At 38.6% G+C, this 13,023-nt stretch overlaps 1 protein-coding gene across 4 annotated transcripts in view; it reads right to left on the bottom strand.

Moving 5' to 3' along the window:
• LOC119655546 overlaps positions 1–13,023 on the bottom strand; it is a 111,904-nt gene that overhangs the window by 21,953 nt on the left and 76,928 nt on the right. The gene's annotated exons all lie outside the window — the stretch shown is intronic.

Genomic DNA, 13,023 nt, shown 5'->3' with positions numbered 1-13,023 from the left:
TCATCCATACGGATTAAGTGACCCGCCCACCGTAACCTATTGAGCCGGATTTTATCCACAACCGGACGGTCATGGTATCGCTCATAGATTTCGTCGTTATGTAGGCTATGGAATCATCCTCATGTAAGGGGCCAAAAATTCTTCGGAGGATTTTTCTCTCGAACGCGGCCAAGGGTTCGCAATTTTTCTCGCTAAGAACCCTAGTTTCCGAGGAATACATGAGGACTGGCAAGATCATCTTGTACAGTAAGAGCTTTGACTCTACGGTGAGATGTTTCGAGCGGAACAGTTTTTGTAAACTGAAATAGGCTCTGTTTATTGCCAACAACCGTGCCCGGATTTCAACATCATAGCCGTTATCGGTTGTGATTTTCGACCCTAGATAGGAGAAATTATCAACGGTCTCAAAGTTGCAATCTCCTATCTTTATTCTTCCGGTTTGATTAGTGTAATTTGAAGTTGCTGGTTGGTTGGTTTTTGGTGCTGACGTTGCCACCATATACTTTGTCTTGCCTTCATTGGTGTGCAGCCCAAGATCTCGCCTCAATTGCCGCCTGCACGATCTGGATGAAGGCAGTTTGTATGTCTCGGGTCGTTGTTCCCATGATATCAATGTCGTCAGCATAGGCCAGTAGTTGGGTGGACTTAAAGAGGACCGTACCTCTTGCATTTACCTCGGCATCACAGATCATTTTCTCCAAGAGACTTAAAGAGGACGCATGATAGGGCATCTCCTTGTCGTAGACCGTTGTTGATGTCGAATGGTCTTGAGAGTGATCCTGCTGCTTTTATCTGGCCTCGCACATTGGTCAGGGTCAGCCTAGTCAGTGTTATTAGTTTCGTCGGGATACCGAATTCTCTAATGGCCGTGTAAAGCTTTACCCTAGCTATGCTATCATAGACCTTGGCCTTGGTATCAAGAAAATTGCCTCCAGTCGAGGTAGTATAAATATTATCCGGTGGCAATTCCTCACTAGCTGACTTGACGTGATGTTGTTTTTTGGTACTGATAAGGATAGAATAGAATGGTGTATATCTTCACCTAGATTGGCCAAAAACACCTCTAAAGCCAATCTCTTTCAAGACTAAATAGTCGGTGAAGAGCACAATTCTCCCCTTTCGATGATTAACCACGCTGCCGGACCATCAAGTCTAAAAGTCTAATTCATTGCCTGTCTGTTTACGAACTAATTCTCGAAAGTATTATAGGTCCGATCCTTTAATGTTACAACTTTTTTCGCGTCAGTAATAAAAATCACTAGTGTTAGTCTTAGAGAATTTGGCGCTTGTAACAAGATATGCGTAATAACACAAAACCTAGCCGATATTGCAATTTCTTTGAAAAGAGGGATATGCTGATAACATAAGTCTAGTCATTATGGGAGAACGCTTTTCTAGCTTATTCAGCAAGTTCTGCACTTGTGAACGACCAGCCTCTTCGTCTGTATCAAAAGGAGAAAACTGGACAAATTCGAATCTCCATGTATTTTTTGGAAATGGCTTCAGCTATCAAATAAATCCAAGTATCTAGAAATGATACTAGATACAATGCACAACTGGTACAAACCGTTTGAAACATGTGGTAAAAAAAGGCAAAATTAATGCTGCAACTAAAATAAGTATATAGATTGAAACCTCACATGAGATATTAGGTATACTTGCTCTATCAAGCCGTGGTAAAACTCAGGCTGATCTATAAACTTAAGAGAAAAGCCACAAACGAATTATCCTTGCTGATGGATGTCATGGCTCTGTTAAAACTGCCACCTTAAGAATAAAGGGAACGGCGAGACCTGCAGCATACAGAGTGCAACTATGTGGCAGGTTACTTTTACTTCCGGAATTACAAACGGCACTTTGGAGTACATCAAATCATTTTTCCTTTAATTTTTTTTTCTTATACCAGATAAACAGTGGATTCACAGAAAAGAAGCGGCACAAAACATAGTATATTCGCTAAGTTCCACTTAGGTGCTGGCGGATTTGAGCCTGGAAATTTATCACTTTTTCGGTTTTTGTTGTTAAGATCCATTCAAATGGTTGACATCAGTTAACTTTGATGTATATTTTGTACCTCCCTCATTGTTCAGTTTATTATACTTCAAATGAGTCATATCGCCCGTAAGCCATAAGGCGTTATAGGACTGATATACTGTCATTGTCGGGGAGTGAAAGATGATGTCGAGCTCCTTGAAGAGGACTTCAAAAATGTCCACACTAAGTGTATTACTAGGTGATGCGAAAAACAATGTCGGAGTTGGCAGTGTCCATCAGGCCATTACAGTTTCAAAAGGGTACACATGACAAGGAAGATGCCACATTGCTCCAGGGAAGATAGATTGAGGGTGTGAAGTCGTGACGGATAATCCACACGGAGAAGGTTGGTTCTTTCTGAAAAAGAGGTTCTGGGTGAATTTAAGTTGTAGAACTTCAAGGTGTCACGGCTGTAGAAGGGGGACCAGACTACACAGGAATATTTAGGAATATTTCTGACAAGGGAGTTACGAAGTGTTACGAAGGGCTGGATGGAGGTAAAACCGGAGCAAGGTCATAAAACCAGACGTTTTGGAAGCTCAAATGATGATGTCAAGGAAGTGGCAATTGAAAAGAAGTTTGTCATCTAAGATTACACCCAGGTTTTGCAAGGTAGTCAGTAGTGAAAGAGATTGTCCCCCAAAAGAGAAGGGAAAGTATATTGAGCAGGGTTTAAGCGAAGAGCGTATCCACTGGCATTTGTTGACATTTAGTGTCAGCTTGTTAACGGGGCACCAACGGATCAAAGTATCGAGGTTGGATTACAAGAGAGTATAGTCCATCGGAGACGAAGCAGAGGCCAATTATTATTAAGGAGGGAGGGGAGGTGATTGATAAAAAACAGGAATGGTAGGGAGCCAAGTATAGAGACTTGGGGAATATCAAAGGAAGGATGGTTGTGGATGCGTACATCCAGGGAATTTGTTTTGCTACAAGCTTTCAGGTTTTACCTTTTGTATTTTGTACCAAAGAAATTTGGAGTACTTTTGATATTTCCCTGTCATAAACTATATCCAATCAATCGATGCAACAAAACCAAAAATATTGCTACAATACCAACCGTGGCAGCAACCACGAAGACTTGTTTTACAGTCAGCAGAAATAATACTCATGTAACTGAACAACAACAGTAACCCACGGTCTTGGAGGTCTACTTCGATTATATTTGTGTTGTACAATTTCTAATACTCCAGTATCCTTTCTTTGGAAGCGACAAAAAATGAAGTCCAAGAGCCAAGCTGCAAGCAATTATATGTATAATCAATGCATGTTCGCAGTGTTTCTAGCAAAAAAGTTTAAGGAATTAAAACTCAATACCGTCTCCGTCGCTAGTAGTGATTTTTTATTCGACCTATATCGATATTTCGGGAAAAACTTGTTCCCTTCTTCAGTACCGGGTGTATACTGTATATGTCGAATAAAAAATCAATACGAACAAAGAAGACGGTGTTGAGTAAAATTTTAGGCAAGTGGAATTTAAAAGAGGACAAGAGCTCTGCAAATGACACTTCAAAAACAATACCATTGTGATATGTATCATGGTATTTCATTTCGAAAGAGTAGCGAAAGCTGACGACATATATATGTGAAGATTAAATTTAAATTTGACCTCTATGAGATTCAATTACTGTCATAGGCCAACGTGTCCGAGGGAAACCCAAAGATTTTTTTTTTAAATTTTATTTAATGACACATGAAGCCCTGAAATGTCCAAGAGGACCTTCCACATTCCCGAACTTGGCCAGTACAGAGGTTTGGAAGTGGGGGCGGGACTTATTTGCGGGTAGACCTTGTTTGAGGGAAGAGAATTATTCACTTATGGTATTTCTAGAAGTTTCAATCAATGTAGATCCTTAAATTTTTTTCTGAAAATGCAATTGTTGAACCCTAGTCTATTCGAATAAATTAGTAACAAATTATAGATGACAATTTCCTATGTTATCTTAAGTGAACTTTCCAGACAAGCTTCTCTGAATGAAACGATATAAGTCGTTAAAGCGGTGTTATCTTCAAGACATAATATAATTGTCCTGAATATACTTAAAATTATAATGAAGACGTACATTATGTATGTGCAATAAAGCGGGCAGACATCTTTTCATTTGATTCACAATCGAACTCTTAGTAGAAGACCCTATACATGCTATACAACAGTCCCCATATTAATAAAACATGGAAATTCTGCAAATGAAACGATTCCTCATGCATAATTTTTATTTACACAACTGTGTTTAATGTTCAATTACAAGACCAGTATAAATTTATTTATTGATGGTATGAAGAGTACGCTAAACATATGCCACTCGTCAGTGAATCATGATAACTATTTGCACAAATCTTCAATACTTTTTTTGTTTCGTCAGCTTTATAGATTTCACACTTCCACACATCTGAATATTTGCAGAATCTTGACCAATAAAGGTAATTTAAGTAAAGTATGCGACCCATTTATTTGATCAATAAGATTTCACAGTTGCCTTCGAATTTTCATATTTATTGAAAGTGAAAACAATCCACAATGAATATTTAACCAATTCATAAACATGGTCAAGTGTAAATCATGATAATGACATTCTTACAAGACAATAAAAACTGAAAATGTTGCTTGTTGCGTGACGGAATGTAGACTCCAGTTACCAAAGGTTAACACAGCTCTGTACGAGTATGTACACATACGGTCGTAATAATTGAAAGCGAAATTTGTCATTTAATAGAAGAACTAGTAGCGAAGATGCATATATATAACATAATATATATGTGTAGACATGTACTATAATAATTAGCAGGCGAATAAAAAATAGTGTAAATGACATTATCTTTAGACTCTGAACACAATTTAAAATCGGGGCACATCAATCCTTGAGAAAATAAATGAAGAGCCTTTTGGACATTTAAGTATGTTCGTCAAAGATTTAGTGCATAGTTGACATTCTCCACCTTGAAGGTTGCCTTAGTCCATTAGCTGAGCTACTGACCAAGCTTGAAGAATCACGACTGGTGCAATGCCCCTTTCCAGTGGGTATCTAGTTACCCTTGTAAAAGTTGGCAGATCTATGACCACACATTCATGCGATTATAGTCGTTAGATACTTGATTGTGGCGTCTAGACTGTTTCATTGTGGTTTACTGAAGTGTGAGTTTGTGAATAATTTGACGAAGAGACCATCAAAAGTGCAAAAGTTCTTTGGGGTTGAAAACGCTAGGTATATGGGCACTATCTACGGTGGACATCCAAGTTGCCGAAGATATCATTCACTCTCAACTAGCACTCATTACCGACCTTTTTCTGGTTGATAATGGCTTCTAGTCATTTCTTAGGATACAGCGCTAAAGTCGTCTCCCATCAATACAGTGCTTATGAGAATGTTGCAAGCCAAATGTGGGAGGTTAATGCAAAGTCGTCGCCAATTTATTTCATGGGATATTAGTTCGAAACTGTCTATACCATATGAACATTTTGTATCTACTGGACCCTATCCGAAGAAGCACGATATGTGATTACAAGTATGATTCAGAGCAAAATTCCCCTGAACGGGAGTCGACGTCATAATAACGCAAACATATTCATATGATTTAATGGTAAGAGCGCCAATCTTTTGAAACGAAATGACACGTTGTTGTTTAGGATCTGCGGGATCCTAAGTCCACATCCACGTGATGGTGGACCGGACTAAATGAGGAGCAACTTATCCCCACGTTTTTTAATCCATGGAGCGTAGCACCCCAAGTATTAAAAATCGAAAAAATCAAAAATTGACTGACGATTTCGTCCAGGGCAGAGGCAACTCATCAGACGCTGCCTCACCTCTGCCCTGGGAGCAGCGTGACCGAGGTGAGGCAGCGTCTGATGGCGGCAACATTAATCACTTTATTATCCCTTATTAATCACTAAATCCATAAAACAGCTGATCGTCGCATGCGTGGAAGAAGCAGAATTGAGGCAAAGAAAAGACACATCAAGCGACCTATGTTGCCTATTTTATCTATGCGGTATCAAACTGTAAGTCCATATTAAAAAAGGGGACCCAAATTCCGCGACGATAAAATGCTCTTCAATTCCCAGGCCTACATGAATGCAAAGTCCGAAGCGGAGAAAATTGTAGCTGATATTGACCATCAAGTTACCATGTTCCTTTTGAAGTGGATTAGGTGAATGCAGGCACGCACAGAGTGTTGTACTCCCGCAACAGTACGCCGTCAGACTACCAACAAAACACCACATTACCACATTACTGCGCGCTACCCTTTCACCCGGCTTCAGGAGCCTTCAAGTCAGAGAATTCTTTTCACCACCGGAAGGATAGAGGAGAAGGGAGTTTTTAGTTCGGTCCCTTCGTCGGTCGAACACAATCTTCTTCGCAACAAGAAGAGCCCGAACATAATGGGCAACACGACTCCATCTGGCAGTGTTCCTCAGCATGTCTCTGTCAATGTTATCTGGAGTGAACTCCCCTACGTCTACATAAAACTGCTGACGTCCCACCTTCCACAACAGAAAACGGTGGTTTCGGCGGAGCACACTGATGAAAGGGATACGGGAATACAGTATTTGTTTAATTTCAATAAAAATTATTAGCCAACAACAGAAGTTTGTTGTCAGTTGTGTGTTATTGTCTGCTTCTAACCGATTGTCAATTTCGCTGATATTACCGTCAGAGCAACCCTCAATCTTTAGAAACATTTTTTTTGTAACTTTCCCCTCCCGCTGATTCAGTCAGGTCATCTGGTAAATCATAGGCATTAGATATTAGCACCTTCCACGACTATATTAGGGTGCCTCTAGCGACGCATTCCCAAGGTTCGGAAACTATGTACAAAAAATGTTGACATCAGAAATCTTTAAAATTTCTCTTATACCATGTTCTTCAGTTTTAATTAGCTCACTAATCATGTGCGCCTATAGATACGCTTGATAGTCTTTAGAACACAGTTACGAGCGAGGATCAGAACTGCATCACAATAACTCGAAGATTTTTGATGTGGTCGATGGTGGATGATCTACAGCTTGCTCTTTGTCGATCAAGCTTTTCAGGTGTTTCCTGTTGTGTTCCAAGATTTTTCTTCCTTTTTTTAACCATTGTTCCGTTCAGTAGAGAGATCAGCTTTTCTGAATGGACTGTACAATTTTCCTCAGTTGTATTGCTATTACGGTCCTACTTTTGGAGTTGAGAGTTTCTCAAATTAACACTTAACGTATCACTCCATCATTATTTCCGTCGACTTCTGTTCGTTTTCAATCAGTTTCATGTTTAGGCCAATCTTAGCTAGTGAGTCCCCCTTATCGCGAATTAGATCCGTTCTAGGATTATTTTGGCTGTCATTTTTGCAACAGTATGAAATACGCAAATATCCCTGTTGTCGCACTCAAGGTGCATGTTCTTTTTCGAATCTTAACGATCATCCCTTGCTTCCACTCACTGGGTAAGATTTATGATTATGAATGAGTCGAAGTAGCGACTTTGCAGAAACTGAAGGTGCTGAAAGAAGCAGTTTCCCATAGAGACTGTCAAGGCCAGGGCTTTACTCCGTTCGGTGCGTTGGCAAACGTAATTTTGCTTCTGCTTGAAAACACAGTCCCCATCGATATTTTATGGTGGTGGAAACTGTTATACGATTGAAAATTATGTTGAATTGTTTTTCCCAACTGTTTCTAGTACTCTGGCTTTCATAGAACAAGGCTTAATTTTTTATGACCCAGCGATAACAGATCAATCAATTCTAAATGATAAAGCTCAATTCCAAGATATCCAAAAAATAAAATTTAGAACACTTTTTTTTCGAAATTACCCTTTTTCAACTGGCCGAGTTAATATTGACATGCAAAAAAATAACTGAAAAAAGGTCAAATTTTTTAAACTTTGCTTCTAAGTTCCGTAATTTTTCTTTCTTTTTTATCATTTTTTCATAAACCGTGGTGAATTGTCACTTAAAGGACATTACACTTTAAAACTCACTTTAAATTCTCTGTTTTGAACTTGCTAATTTTGAGGTCGGCCAAACGATAAAGTACTTTTTGAAGTGTCAGTCTGCAAAAGATGGATTAATCGTTTGCATCTTTATTTCCCGTCTGCGCCAATTGATCGCAAAAAAGAGTCCCTAAGAACGAAAGGGTGTGCGGGTTCAAATAATTGGTTTTGATTGTGTTGGATCATTCGGTCACTTGTAATAAAGGCAAAAATCACAAACTTGGTTTTGTTTAATGGAATAATTAAACCAACATGATGAAATTTTCTACTTTGAAGTTTCGCAATGAATGTGTTTATAATTTTTTTATTTAGGTAAGATCAAATGTCAAAATAAACTTTTTTTTGCCTGTTGGCACTTGGAAAGAGTTCCATCTTTCTGAACAAATTAGTTGGCCTGTTATCATCTTTTTTATTAGAAGAGAGATTTTATCAATACTATTTAAAAAGCATATAAATATGTCTCTATTGAATGTTAATGTGACATATAGATCAGATTAAGAGATTGCACAGACAACCAATTAACAGTTGTAAATTATAATATACATAAAACATTTTGCATAATTTACTAGATTTATGAAACCTGCCTGAAATTCATTGTTTTTGCATATTAAATCCATAATAGCCATCAATTCATTCTACTATTTATAATATTCAGATTATTGCTTCATAAGTTTCAAAATCTTTGAAGCATATATTCCACATAATATCTCTCTTTGAGATTTGCAACCACCTAATTTCATTTTATTTAATTTAATTAAGGAAGAGCGACGACATCACACCACAATGGGTTCTTTATCTTTTTAATTAACCTCAACGAGTCTGATTTCACATTGCCTCAAAAACCCATAACAACATGAGCACTTTGTATAGGCTGAACATTCTCCATAGTAATTTCTATTTTTCGCTCCGTTTTACATTCACAAAAACACGATAAAAATTATATATCTATGCAAATTTCATGACGAAAAATTTGCTGAATCCTCCTAAATTCAATACTACCTTTTAATGACTGGTTGCTCATTTCGTAGATAATTTGCAAAGAGTTTCGTATACACAAATGAACCAACAAATTTTTTATTATACTTTTCGTGGGCATTTTTATGACTTTTAGACTTCGTCTATTATGTCTGTTGATTATATAGTATCACATCGCTTTAAAAGAAGTTAGCACGATGCAACGTAGCTATTCAGTTCCAGAATCTATTTTATTATTTCCACTTACGTAATGTTTATTAATGAGCCAGACGTGTTTTGTTTGTAATGGAGAAGACAAACGAAACCAAGGTATGTAAGAGCTTTGGAGAACTGTGACAAAAGAAGCAGAGCTGAAATAAAAGCCTGCATTTGTCGAAATAAGATTGTGGAATGATCAAATGTAGTATATTCAATATGTTCACATTATACGAATCACCAACAGATATTTACTTAAATTAATGAATATGGGTTCTTTGGATTTCAATATTTATCTTTTGATAAAAACTTTTTAATTCTCCACCTTTTATCAATCATCTGCATACCAATGAAAGCATACACTGTTTAGGTTATAGTTGTTTCTCATTAGAAGCCGAGAAACGTTATAACATATTCAAATATTCTTGATGCATTCAGTAAAACACGAACTGTATCTTTCAGTTCGAATAAAATCGGAATATTTATGATGATACATTTATTATGCATTTATGATGTCGTAAGGCCGCAACTTCGTAATTTGAGAAAAGCAACATTCTTTCCGAAACACCACTCAGATTTTGGTCCCAAATTGGAGCCAACTGAAAAATCGTAGATAGTTTAAATACCTTAGAGTATTGTATAATGGATACTCTAGGAGAAAGCCGGGAATAATGTATTGTGTGGGAGAGCAAAACTAAGTTTAACTTAAGTATTTTAACAAAATTAAGACGACGTGTTGAAGGTTTTGTAAGCACCATTAAAACACTAAATTTAGATTAAGCAATCGATGAGATGCGGCACTTCTCAAGATGTTTCTTAAGTATCGAAATATAAATAAAGCGGCTGCTTTATGTCGTATAATCAAATTACCAAAAATATGCATGTCAATGCTCGTTGATATTTGATGGTTGGCACATAGAAAACGTATTCTCTAGATATTGGTCATATCTGTAAGCATGAAAATTCGAATACCTTTAAAATAACTTGAACTCAAAATCAGTTAGCACTTTGAATAGACCTTATTAAACTAGGAAGAATTTTTGCATATTATAGAGTGTTACCACAATAATTCTTCCCATTTGTTCTGCTAAATTCGAGACCAAAATATTGTTAATACATCACCAAATTCCACAAATTTACTTTATCAACTCATTCGTAAAACGAACCTTGATCTACTTTGAATAACAAAGGAATTTTGCTGTGCACGAATTGCCGGTGAATCGAATTTTCCAGCACGGTCAATTGAGTTTCTGAAGATATCCGGCGAAAGCTCAAAATAGATCAAATACATGAACCAGGTTGTCACTTACAGAAGTGTTCCTCCTTCACCAGAGCTATGGCAAGGAGAAACGTTTAAAGGTTTCTTTAAATCACCCTGTCACAATAATCAGACATAGCAGCGGCAAGCAGTCTCAAAGCTGCTATTAACGTCAACTCTTCAGTTAGTGGAATTCGTAGGTATTACTCACGGCCTAGCCCTAGAATTCCAATCTCTGGCAAATTTCTCTCTCCCCAACTTCGAAAGCAGTTAACACCTTCAAAACCCTTCGCAGATAGTCGTCTATACTGCAAATTACGGGCCCTGACCATAATTGGTAATTTGAATGTGAAGACACCTACATGAACATCGATAGCAATCCATCGCTGGCCAGCCACCTACCCTGCCACACATATACACTCCCATTGCTGCCCGGCTCTCCTTACCCTTAACATAAAAAAGTGCTACGCTTTTCTCAACCATTTCCTGTTCCCCAGTAATATTTCTGTAACGCCAAACATAAACACTTCTTCGTTTCTAGAAACCATTCCTGGCATCAGTGACTATGATACCTAATCTGGCCTGTTTATCTATCATCATCAACGGCGCAACAACCGGTATCCGGTCTAGGCGTGCCTTAATAAGGAACTCCAGACATCCCGGTTTTGCGCCGAGGTCCACCAATTCGATATTCCTAAAAGCTGTCTGGCGTCCTGGCTTACGCCATCGCTCCATCTTAGGCAGGGTCTGCCTCGTCTTCTTTTTCTACCATAGATATTGCCCTTATAGACTTTCCGGGTGGGATCATCTTCATCCATACAGATTAAGTGACCCGCCCACCGTAACCTATTGAGCCGGATTTTATCAACAACTGAACCGTCATGGTATCGCTCATAGATTTCGTCATTGTGTAGGCTACGGAATCGTCCATCCTCATGTAGGGGGCCAAACATTCTTCGGAGGATTCTTCTTTCGAACGCGGCCAAGAGTTCGCAATTTTTCTTGCTAAGAACCCAAGTTTCCGAGGAATACATGAGGACTGGCAAGATCATTGTCTTGTACAGTAAGATCTTTGACCCTATGGTGAGACGTTTCGAGCGAAACAGTCTTTGTAAGCTGAAATAGGCCCTGTTGGCTGACAATAACCGTGTGCGGATTTCATCATCATAGCTGTTATCGGTTGTGATTTTCGACCCTGGATAGGAGAAATTGTCAATGGTCTCAAAGTTGTATTCTCCTATCCTTATTCTTCTTCGTGTTTGACCAGTGCGGTTTGATGTTGTTGGTTGATTCGTCTTCGGTGCTGACGTTGCCACCATATATTTTGTCTTGCCTTCATTGATGTGCAGCCCAAGATCTCGCGCCGCCTGGTCGATCCGGATGAAGACAGTTTGTACGTCTCGGGTGGTTCTTCCCATGATGTCGATATGGTCAGCATAGGCCAGTAGTTGGGTGGACTTGAAGAGGATCGTACCTCTTGCATTTACCTCAGCATCACGGATTACTTTCTCGAGGGCCAGGTTAAAGAGGACGCATGATAGGGCATTCCCTTGTCGTAGACCGTTGTTGATGTCGAATGGTCTTGAGAGTGATCCTGCTGCTTTTATCTGGCCTCGCGCATTGGTCAGGGTCAGCCTAGTCAGTCTTATTAATTTCGTCGAGATACCGAATTCTCTCATGACCGTGTACAGTTTTACCCTGTCTATGCTATCATAGGCGGCTTTAAAGTCGATGAATAGATGGTGCAATTGTTGTCCATATTCCAACAGAGTTTCCATCGCTTGCCGCAGAGAGAAAATCTGATCTGTTGCTGATTTGCCTGGAGTGAAGTCTCTTTGGTATGGGCCAATGATGTTCTGGGCGTATGGGCCTAGCAAGATAGTGGAGAATATCTTCTAGATGGTACTCAGCAACGTGATACCTCTATAATTGCTGCACTGTGTAATATCTCCCTTTTTATGTATGAGACAGATAATGCCTCGTTGCCAATCGTCAGGCATTGATTCACTGTCCCATACCTTGAGCACAAGTTGATGTCTATCTATCAACATGAAGCAATTCAGAAAATATGTGACGAATTCATACTGATATTTAAATTCAACTTCTGAAGCGTTATTTCCCAACAGTATACAGTCGTGTGGAATATCCTTTACAGACTATCCAATGTAGGACTTTTATCGGCTGAACATCAATTATCGTAAAAACCATATCACACCCATCGCAAAAAAATTAAAATCCTCTTCTTTCTGATAGGTGCGGAATACGGACGTGATGAATTGTTAAGATCATTAAGAGAGTGTAGGTGACTTGCATTATGTAAGGTATTTGTATATTATGTATTGTATTTAATAGGTATAATCGCTCCGAAATGCATTAAATAACCTCTCAAAACATTGTAGGGCAAACCATGGCCATTGACAGGGACTAGATCTTGCTTTATCTACGTAGAAGGGGTATTCTAGAATAGTCGATAGCTATTAGAATTTACACGACATTCCTCACTGAAGGCAAATTTCAGAAAAATTTAAAGTAAAATACGACAAGAATGTTTACTATTATCGATACTATTTCTTCTTATTATTGGTGTGGTGTCTT

The sequence above is a fragment of the Hermetia illucens genome, chromosome 4 (assembly GCF_905115235.1).
Source record: "Hermetia illucens chromosome 4, iHerIll2.2.curated.20191125, whole genome shotgun sequence".
NCBI lineage: Eukaryota > Metazoa > Arthropoda > Insecta > Diptera > Stratiomyidae > Hermetia > Hermetia illucens.
This window is presented reverse-complemented; position numbering and strand designations above follow the sequence as displayed.